General features: G+C 41.1%; 1 pseudogene; it reads left to right on the forward strand.

Moving 5' to 3' along the window:
- The first annotated feature begins 8,698 nt into the window (after positions 1–8,698).
- LOC147461519 (uncharacterized) lies at positions 8,699–9,681 on the forward strand (annotated as a pseudogene).
- The last annotated feature ends 739 nt before the right edge of the window (positions 9,682–10,420 follow it).

The raw sequence follows: 10,420 nt of genomic DNA on the forward strand, positions 1-10,420 counted from the left end.
TTCTTTGAGCGTTTTTGTCGTTCTTGCAATTCTTGAGTGTCCACATTCTCTACATTCTTTGCTTGGACAACGGCTTGCGTGATAGGAGATGTAGAAACCACATTATCCTTACATATATCAGCCCATGATTTGGATGCATTTCTCATCTCACATACATCATGTCGTATTGTATCTATCGTTTCCTCTTTCAATACATGATCACTCTCAACTTTGCTCAAGCGCTCTTTCACTACATTCATGTCCACAAGAGAGCGTTTACATTCTTGAACTTCATTCTCAAGATGCATCAAGCGCGTTGTTTGCATTTCAAGAACCTTCTTGAGGTGCTCATTCTCCACAACGAGAACTCTTAAAGTACCATTTTCCATTGCAAGTGCGCGCAACTCTTCACCTTGCTTGTTGACGGTTTCTTGTAACGAGATCAAGTAAGCCATGATCATTGCTTCCGTTGTTGTAGACGATGTGGTTGGATTAGCATCCAAATTCCTTGGAGATTTTGCATCATTCTCCATGGCGAGTGTGGCTTTTCCACCCTTGCGAGTTTTGTCTGACATTGCCTTCAAGTCGGCAACAAAAACGCAAAGTTTTGACAGTTTTTTCAGTTCTGAGATGCTGTTACAGCAAAGCCTTCCATTACACAGAAAAATTCTGTCTTTACATCAATGCGTAGAGGGCTTCGTGCTCTTCGATTGAGGCTATAGATCACCTAAATCGGAGTTCGGATGAGCAAGTTATGGTCAAAAGAGTGAACTGCTGTCTACTAGGTCAAAAAACGGCTGTGTGTGTAGAGAGAGAGAGAGAGAGAGAGAGAGAGAGAGAGAGAGAGAGAGAGAGAGAGAGAGAGAGGCTATGTGTGTGTGTGTGTGTGTATTTGTGTGTGTGTGTGTAAGTTATATTTGTGTGTGTGTGTGTGTTTGTGATTTGTGTGTGTGTGTGTCTCTATATGTGTGTGTGTGTGTGTGTGTATGTTATATTTGTGTCTCTGTGTGTGTGTGTGTATGTTTTATATGCGTGTGTGTGTGTGTTTGTGAGTGTGTGTGTGTGTGTGTGTGTGTGTTGTGTTTGTGACTGAGCTTGGTACTGTGACTGAAACAGAGATAGAGAGATAGAGGCAAAGGCGGAGGGAGAGGCAGACCTTCGTTATGTCGATGGGTCGGCTTGCTGTCGGAGACGCAGACGACGGCTCTTGCACTCTCTCTCTCTCTCTCTCTCTCTCTCTTTCACTCACTCTCTTTCACGAGGTGTGGTTTTTCTCTCTCTTGACCTCTATATATGACGTACAAAAGTATACGGTTTCAATAATGACCGCACGTGTGACAACATGCAATTATACTCTAATTTATAGTAACACGTGGGGCACCGCCGTGTGTATCCGTTATAAGTATGATTTTGAGAGAGAGAAAGAGAGAGAACAATAGAGAGAGAGAGAGAGAGAGAGAGAGAGAGAGAGAGAGAGAGAGAGAGAGAGAGAGCCATAGAAAGAGAGAGAGTGATAAAGAGAGAGAGAGAGTGATAGAGAGATAGAGAGAGAGAAAGAGAGAACAGATTGTGAGAGAGATAGAGAGAGGGAGAGACACAGATTGAGAGAGAGATAGAGAGAGGGACTCCTTATTCTCAGAGAGAGAGAGAGGGAGGGAGAGAGACAGAGTGAGTTTGACACACAAAAAGCAATGGAGGAGACACCTCCCTTGGAGTTCCTGCAAACCCCACCAACAAAAGGTGATCTCTCACTCTTTCTCTCTGTATTTCCAACAGTTGGTACAAATTGTGTGTGTGTGTGTGTGTGTGTGTGTGTAAACAAAGAAAAACCCAGACTGTTGTTCAACACACACACACACACACACCTCAACACATACTTCCATAGACAGACACACACACACACATACACACAGACACACACACAGAGATATACACATTCTCTCTCTCCCTCCCCTCTCTGTCCCCGTTACTAACGGCGCGCAGAGCCAACCAAACACTGGTTGCAGCTCTCTCCGCGCGCCTATAGTATAGTTATGACTCTCTCAAAAAGCACGTTTACATCCTTATGCGCCTTTCCCTCAATTGTACTTAAGGCGCGCGTAGATAGTTGCAAAAAGCACGTTTTGGTCCTTGCACGCCTTTAGTACAAATAGACACATACAAAGAGAGAGAGAGAGAGAGAGAGAGAGAGAGAGAGAGAGAGAGAGAGAGAGAGAGAGAGAGAGAGAGAGAGAGAGTGTGTTTTTGTTTGTGCTTTGGTGAGAGATAGATATATATATATATATATCTGAGAGAGAGAGAGAGAGAGAGAGAGAGAGAGAGAGAGAGAGAGAGAGAGAGAGAGAGAGAGAGAGAGAGAGAGAGAGACTTGTCATGTTTCTTGATGAATAGGATTAAGGTCCAGTAGGCAGAAGAGGCTGAAACCAGACCCAGAGCTTGTGCCAGGATTTCAACCTTTGCAGGCTCAGTTGCTTAATGTTTCTGCCAAAAGAACTGTTGACTTTTGTCAGGACATATCTGAAGAAAAGTCAATTGGTGAAGATCAATCAGAGAGGTCACTAGGGCAAGAGGATCCCTCACCCTACAAGGCTGTGGTGCCCTGTACAGTACTTCTGAAGAAAAATACAAGAAAGAGGAATATAGACTTCTCAGATGATGCAGATGTGCTAGAAAGTAGTCCCTGTGCAACTAAATGTAAAGCCAAAGAGGATGTGTCTTCTCTGGAAGACCCAGCTGCAACTGATGAGAGGCTGTTTGATTTTGCAGCATCTTGTGGTACTGGGGACAAGTTTGATCTAGTTCATTCTTTGTTTAATCCAAAGTTTGACATTGAAGACCTGTTAGCTCAGCATAGTAATTTCTTGCAGTCCTACAGAGATAAGTTTGAAGTGATGGTGCAGGTAGGGAGGGTTGTTCTGCCTACTATGACTCTTGTGCATTTAAATGACTGTGGTGGAAAGGGACAGGGACTGAAGAAGTATAGGGAATTACCACCTTCTTGCCGACATTCAGCCTGCCCTTTGCATAAAAAAGAATGCAAACTCATTCAGGAAGCCTTTGGCTTTATGATTTACCTGAACAGCCTATTTGGATTCCTCATGCAGAATCTTGATGAGGTGTTAGAGGAGCAGGATGCAGCACCAGATGAAGAATGCGAGGAGACAACTCATATACAAGAAGTCGAGGAGGTTGAAGACACAGTCGACCTTGAGGTTGAGGCAATTGAAGTACAAAGAAGTAAGATGCTCTCTGTGAAAACCACAAAAATCAAACTTCCATTGGATGTCAGTAACTTCACTGAGAAGCATGCTCAGATGATGTTGCCTGCTGTGCCTGACTTCAAGATTGGAGACAGGACCTATATCTTCTTACATGATGTGCAAAGTGTCTTTTATTTAAGGGAGGATTTCTCCCTGGCTATTATTTCCAGAGTCCAAGAGGAGAGGAGTGGATTTATTTCAGAGGATAGTAGTGATGATGAGGCAATGGAAACATCCAGCAATCCAATGGAATGCCTTCGAAGATGCTTTGAGAAAGCTGAAAAATACAAGGAGACACTACCTGATGAAGCCACCTTCCAAGCAATAAGACAAAGCCTAAGACCATCAACAAGTAACAAAGAAGTAGAGGATTGGTTTAACCATTCAGGTCAGGGGTCAACTACATCTGTAGACCTGTGGCAAGAAAACCTCTTTCTGCAGGATGAGAGCTTCATGGTAACTCTCTCTCTCTCTCTCTCTCTCTCTCTCTCTCTCTCTCTCTCTCTCTCTCTCTCTCTCTCTCTCTCTCTCTCTCTCTCTCTCTCTCTCTTTGTGTCACTTCTGACATGGTATGTGCAGTCTTGGATTGCTGACAAGGATGACTTCCTTCGGCGCCGGACTCGAGAGTATCGAGGAAGGGATGCGGCCCTAGCGCAGTACCTTTCAAAGCTTTGCGAGTCGCCGATAGTAGTTTTTCACAATTCCATGTCACAAGAGGGTTCAATAGCAACTTACACATTCAAGACACTATCACGCTTCTTGGGTGGACCGGTGCTGCCCAAAAGTGCAGATAAAGTCATTCTTGTGGACAAAGTGTTTGCTAGAGATTGTTTTGGTTACTGCCCGGGCTATACAGGTGGTCGGGCAGCGTATTACTACACCTACACAGCAATGGCACTAGCTCTTGGTAGACAAAACCCAGATGAACTTTTAGAGTATGGCAAACATCTCATGATTCGTTACAAGGGTGACGTGCCAAAAAACAAAATTGAACCTTCAAAATCTTGATACACTTCAAGTAGCAATTGTATAAGATCATGTGTTACATAAATTTTGTACAATGTCATCCACTCAGAGTATCTTTCTCCACTTGTGATTCACATACACCATTGTCTCTCTCCACCTAAACCGGAGTTGTTGTATGCCATTGATCTTTTAAATTTTTGTTGTTGTAAATGTCTGATGGCTTGTGCTGTTGCTGAATTTTCCAAGACTTCTTTTGCCTGCATTCGATGAATGATTCTACAATAGAACCATTCAAATAGTTCTCTCAAACTGTTAGCCTTGATTCGAGAGCCACCATGTCGTGTGTCCCTGAAATAAGCATTTCTCGCCATGTAATGAGACTTTTCCATCCCTTGGGTATTCCATATTGCCAGGTTCCCATACTTTTGTATAAAATATGGTAAATGATTGAAGATGATGTGCTGGATATGAAAACAGATTAGTTAGAATGTTTTACAGTCACATATTTGCACATAAGAGAGAAAGAAATACACGATAATACCATGTAGTGAGTAATCTGGGTGTCTGTCCATGCTGTCTTGAATGATTTTTTCAGAAGGTTGAGATTTTCCTTGAACTTGTTCATATCACCTTGTGACCAGTCATCTTTGTCGCACATCAAAAATAGGATGTCTATTGATCGCCAAACCTCAGCCTTCGCGTTACGAGTAGTTGGTTCTTGGTCTTTGACTGCAATATGTAGCTTTTTCCAGCTCTGATACTCTACCTTGCTAACATAAGATGTGTTATATATTTTTCCATGTTTTGTTAGCTTCGGATCTCTTGTACCTTGGGGCTTAGATAAAAACCTCTGTGCCTTCACCCCACCGATGGATGGTTTGCATGGGACATCCTTCTCAGCAGTTGATCTCTTTTCATCCGGCTGGATTTTCACATTGCCACCATGAAGCCCCATATCCGACAATACCATTTCTAAGCACTGCAGGGCTACTTGTCGTTCTGCGGAGTTCTTAATCTTCCAAGCAAACCCGATGTATAAGTAGACCAATTTCTCCACAATTCTACAAAGGGCATGCATTGTACAAATGTGGACATTCACAAGTGGTATTTTCAAAACCGGTCGAAAAGCAGGATCCTCAATGTGACGTGTTGGAGCTTTTCTCCACCACTTTGGGTCCATGACCTTTGCAGGCTCCATGCAGAACAAACACGGCGACTTTGCCATTGCACCCATTCCACAATTATACATGCACTTTAATGTTTTGAGGTCACCTGCAAGATGCCACTGAACTTGAAAGTCTCCCCTTCCATCTAGACGTAGTACCTCTCCCTGGTTAGTCTGTCGATCAATCACCTCCGGAATGTTAGTTCGATGGAACACCCAATATAGAATCTCATGATCTTCTTTCTTTACCTGCAACACAAAATAAATGAGACTTAAGTAGATGTGAACATTTGAGCTTACTTGAGAATCTCGCTTACCTCAAACGCACCAAGCCACCATATGTTAGATTCTGATTGAACACTAAAATATAAAGGATCATCACTGGGACACTTTGAGAGGGCTCTATTCATTAAAGTAATAGTAACACGCTCTAGATTTTTCTCTTTAACAAGCTCACACTCATCCAGTTTTAAAACAAAATGTAATACCCCTCGTGACTCTTCAAATGTGATGTTTTAAAACTCCACCATTCTCTTTTGTAATATCCGCAGGTCCATAAAAATATTGTTGAACTCATCATATGCCATGTTTGCTCCATGGCCAGTGTAAGTTGCTTTAATATGAAAGGGCTATCCAAGATAGTCTCCCTGTGCCTCATTAAGCTGAAGCCTCTCTTTTCAAACACTTGAGGCTGATGGTAGAAGTTTGGATTTTATACCCTTCCTAACAAAGATGGTTGAGACAGACTTTTGGATAGCCGAATATCCTCTTTTGCTTACACCAAGTGAATCAAGTGTGCCTTGTATCTCTTTTGCAGGCACTGAGTTCTCTGAAATAAAGCGGTCCACTACATTTCGTTGTAGGACCTTAAACTTCTTGTCATGTACTATATCTGCTGCCAGGCTTCTACTTATAAGTGGCTTCAATCTCTTTCCTATATTGGCTTTGGGGTCAATGTTTTCCTTGTCAGGATAGATTGAATCTCTACATGAAGACAATGCATAAGTAAATAACAGAAAATTTGCTTCACTAACACTATTTAGGCACATGAAAACAATGCATAACAAGAAAAAACAAAAAGATTACTTAACTAAGACAATGTAGCCAACCAAGAAGCATCACCTTAATGCTCGGATTCTTTTCTTGAGACCTCCTGATGCAACCTGCAATGTTTCAAGATTGCGCAATTTCTTCTTTCGGATACGACCACCCAAGATGGTGTCCTTCATTTGACAACTTCGCACCTTTCCTTTCAGTTCTTGTACCTCTGTTTTATGTTGCAAAATGGTAACCTGATCTGTAGAATGTAAATGTGAAAGGGGAACAATCTCACATTGTTGAGCTTGGAGAATGCTCTTGTAAGTTTCAGCTTCTCTTGTAAGAGATTTACAATAACCCAGAAGGCCCTTTTCTCCATCACCAGCAAAGGTCAATAAGCTTGTAGGATTGACAAACGGTGGAGACGCATTAGTCATTGGATTCTTAGGGTAGAGAGAGCCTCTCGTCCAGATATCTATGTGTTTAGCTCCCTGAGCTCTGAGCGTGTCTATGGAAGCGGGAGGTATATGTGTGTTTGTTTTACTCCGCTTAATCAATGGTTGGTACTCATTGTCCAAATCAATGTGAAGGTGATATTTGGCTCGTTTCTGGGTAACATTTGTGCCATTTGAGGAGTGCGCCATTAGCCAAATGTGCAGGTTTAATGGAAAGTGAATAGCGGCTGCACCTTCGTCCCTCCATGTTAGCCTCATTCCCTCCATATTGACGAGGTTCATTCAATGCAATTGAAAAGAGGATTATCCCTCAATCACTACGAACGAATGTTCAGAAGAGTAAGGAATCTACTTAAAGTACACTTTTTGAACTTTTACTATGAAAGACCCAGCTCTTTTATTTGCCATTTTTTCTAGAGAGAGAGTGCAAAAAATACATTTTCTTAGAAGGCCCTCCAAATGACCTCCGAAATTCCCTAATGCTACACCACCACAAGTGGTGGTAAATACAAATGAGACTCCTTATTATACCCCAAATCCATACATGACAGACACCACCACCACCAGCTCTCACAGACGAGAGGGTAGCCCAATTGATGACAGTTACAATTGGAAAATTAAAAGAAGAGATTCTAAGTGCTTTAAGAACTCAAAAAAAAGAAGTATATGCTATGGCTCAACAAGGAACAGGCCCGTCTATGAGTGCACCTCCAATGAGATCCAATGTGTGGTGTGGGAAGTGCAATGGTTATGACCATTTGGCAACTGAGTGTCCAACTGCATCAAGGGTAGTGCCAGACCAAGTACGTACACTTTTTTGTACCTTTTGTCTAAAAACTAATCATGTGGAAGAAAATTTATTTGTAAAGCAAGCGTATGAAAGTCGTCAAGCAAGGGCTATGCAAACTAATTATAACTTTATGGATAGGAGCAATACAACCTATGAGATAGGTCCACCACCACAACCTTCTGTGCAAAGGGGACTGCCTAAAACATATCAACAGCAGTTACAACAACAAAGGCAAGGGTTACCCACACAGGGGATACCACCTACGCCAAGGTTGCAAGAACAAATGAGGAGAAATTCTCCATATAGACCTCCGTTTCGATGAAATAATTTCCGATACACTAATCCAAATATGGGGCCATCTAGTACTATGGTATGCTATGACTGTCAACAGGAAAGGCATATAGCTCCTTATTGCCCCAATCCTTGTAAAAATCAAGACTATATACCGTTATGTCGAATCTGTAGCGAGGAGGGTCATTTATGAAAATTCATGCCTAAAATGGGTAACTTCAGTGCAAAATGACAAAGGGAAATAGAAGGTTGATGAGGGTCCTAGTACCTCTTCCAATTCAGTAGAGGTTGAACAATTGCAGGATGGATCCGCTCGTAAACAAAACGTAAGGAAAGTAACTTTTGCTAAAGAACCCGTGATGGTTGGGGTAGTTACTCTTTCTCAAAAGATGGACCATGATAAAGGGTTTACTGTCCCAAATGTGAGTAAGAAGGGTGATGACTCTTTCATAAAAGAGTTTGTAGAATGTCCTGATGAAGTATCTGAGGATCATTCTGCTGATGAATCACCGATTACTTTTAAGCTACAGGAAGAGAAAGAAATTACAAATGGTATAGCACCTTTTCCCAAAAGATTACAGACATTTGTAGCTCACAAAAAGAGCGTACCAGAGACCTTTAATTTATGGGAGTCTATGAAGGATTGCAAATATCATTGCACTTGACCACTTTAGTAGAGATATCTCCTCTTTGTAAGATACAATTATATCGTAAGCTCGTACATAGGAGAGGGAAGAGAAAAAGCTCTAAAATGATGGAGCCAGTCAAAGAAGAAGGAGTTCAACTAGTAGATATGTTTATGGACCTAGAAGCACCTACTATTTCCTTGAAATTAGGAAGCCATAGTGTGAAAAGAGTGCAATTAGATGGTGGAGCAGTAGTCAATTTAATGACTGAGCAAACTATGGGAGAGTTGGGATTGAAACAAGTGGAACCTACAAACATCATTCTACGCTTGGATGATCAACGTTGTCTAAAACCTTTAGGGATTTTACAAGGGTCAAGACTGTAGAGGTAGGACTTGAGTTTCAAGTGAGTTACTTGATAGTTCAACCACATTTGTATGGGGCCTCTTTCCCAATATTGTTAGGAAGACCTTGGCTTGTACAAGCCAAGTGTGTGCAAAGTTGGCATAAAGGAGTAATCACTATTGGTCCTCGCAATGATAGAGTAGAACTACGAGTTGTCTCTAAGGAGTTTTTGAGGGAGTATAAAAATCCGACTGTGTCAGAAACGAAAGAGAACACAGATTATAGTGGTGATAAATCAGAGGATGAAGAAGCAGCTAAACAACACTTCTCATTAAATACGGATAAATATTCTTGATTTCTGCATAGTGGTTACCATATGTAGATAGAGGATGATTCCACCAGGACAATCTCCACATCAGAGGGTGTTGGTAATTATGCTTGCCGCCTAGGAATGGGTGAATATGAAGTTCATTACTCTTTGGGTTATGATTCTGATAAGGATATCGCACAATGGCTGTTCACCTCAGATGAGTGTCTGGAAAACTGTTTCAATATAACCATGGAGGATGACTTAGAGGATATGGATAAGACTAGAGGAAAATCTAGTGCACTAGTAGAAGTAAAGGCTATTTGGGAACAATTATTAAAGGAGCGTAAGTTAGCAAATGAAGCTATGGCTCACGTGCTACAAAAAATGGCCCGATTAGAAAGCGAAAAAGGACAAGCTATTTTGGAAGCTAAGCATAGCAAAGAATTATTGAAGTAATGGGAAGATTATTATAAACAGGAAGATATGGAAGAACAATCAGAAGAATATGGTATCACTGACGTCCCTGAATTCTACACTGAGGTCTCTTTAATGACTGAAGTAACACCTGATATGTATATGATAAATATTGATGACTTGTCAACAAAGAATTATGAACCTGTGATTGTACCCGATTGTGGGACACAATTTGTAAGTGTTTTGAGTCATATGGAGAATAAAAATGAAGAGTTTGAATCTCTTATGAATAAACATGACCTACTTGAAAACGTTGTTTATAAGGAGGAAAAACATCCTCTAATTAGGGCTATGCCACGCACACAATCTTCTTTTGTGTTATCAAAAGATAATTTAGCTATTCAGTGGGAAGTGTTGGAAGGAAAATTCTTGACATTGGGAATTCAATTAAAAGGAGAAGTGTTGGAGCATTTCAGAAAAGTACTTAGAAAGTATCAACATGCTTTTGCATGGTCGTATAAAGACCTACGAGGAGTCAAGCTCGAGCTATGTCAAAACTATACTAAATTAGAACTTGGAGCTTGACCAATTTGTTAACATCAACGTCGCACCAATCCTATTTATGCTGAATTGGTTAAGGTAGAAATAATGAAACTCTTGGATGTGGGATTTATTTATGCTATTGCTTATAGTGATTGGGTTTCCCCAATTGTAGTGGTTCCCAAGAAAACTAAGAAAATCTGTATTTGTGTAAATTATATAAAACTCAATGGGAAAACTA

This window comes from Adiantum capillus-veneris, chromosome 3 (assembly GCF_014529385.1).
Source record: "Adiantum capillus-veneris isolate H3 chromosome 3, ASM1452938v2, whole genome shotgun sequence".
NCBI classification, from domain to species: domain Eukaryota; kingdom Viridiplantae; phylum Streptophyta; class Polypodiopsida; order Polypodiales; family Pteridaceae; genus Adiantum; species Adiantum capillus-veneris.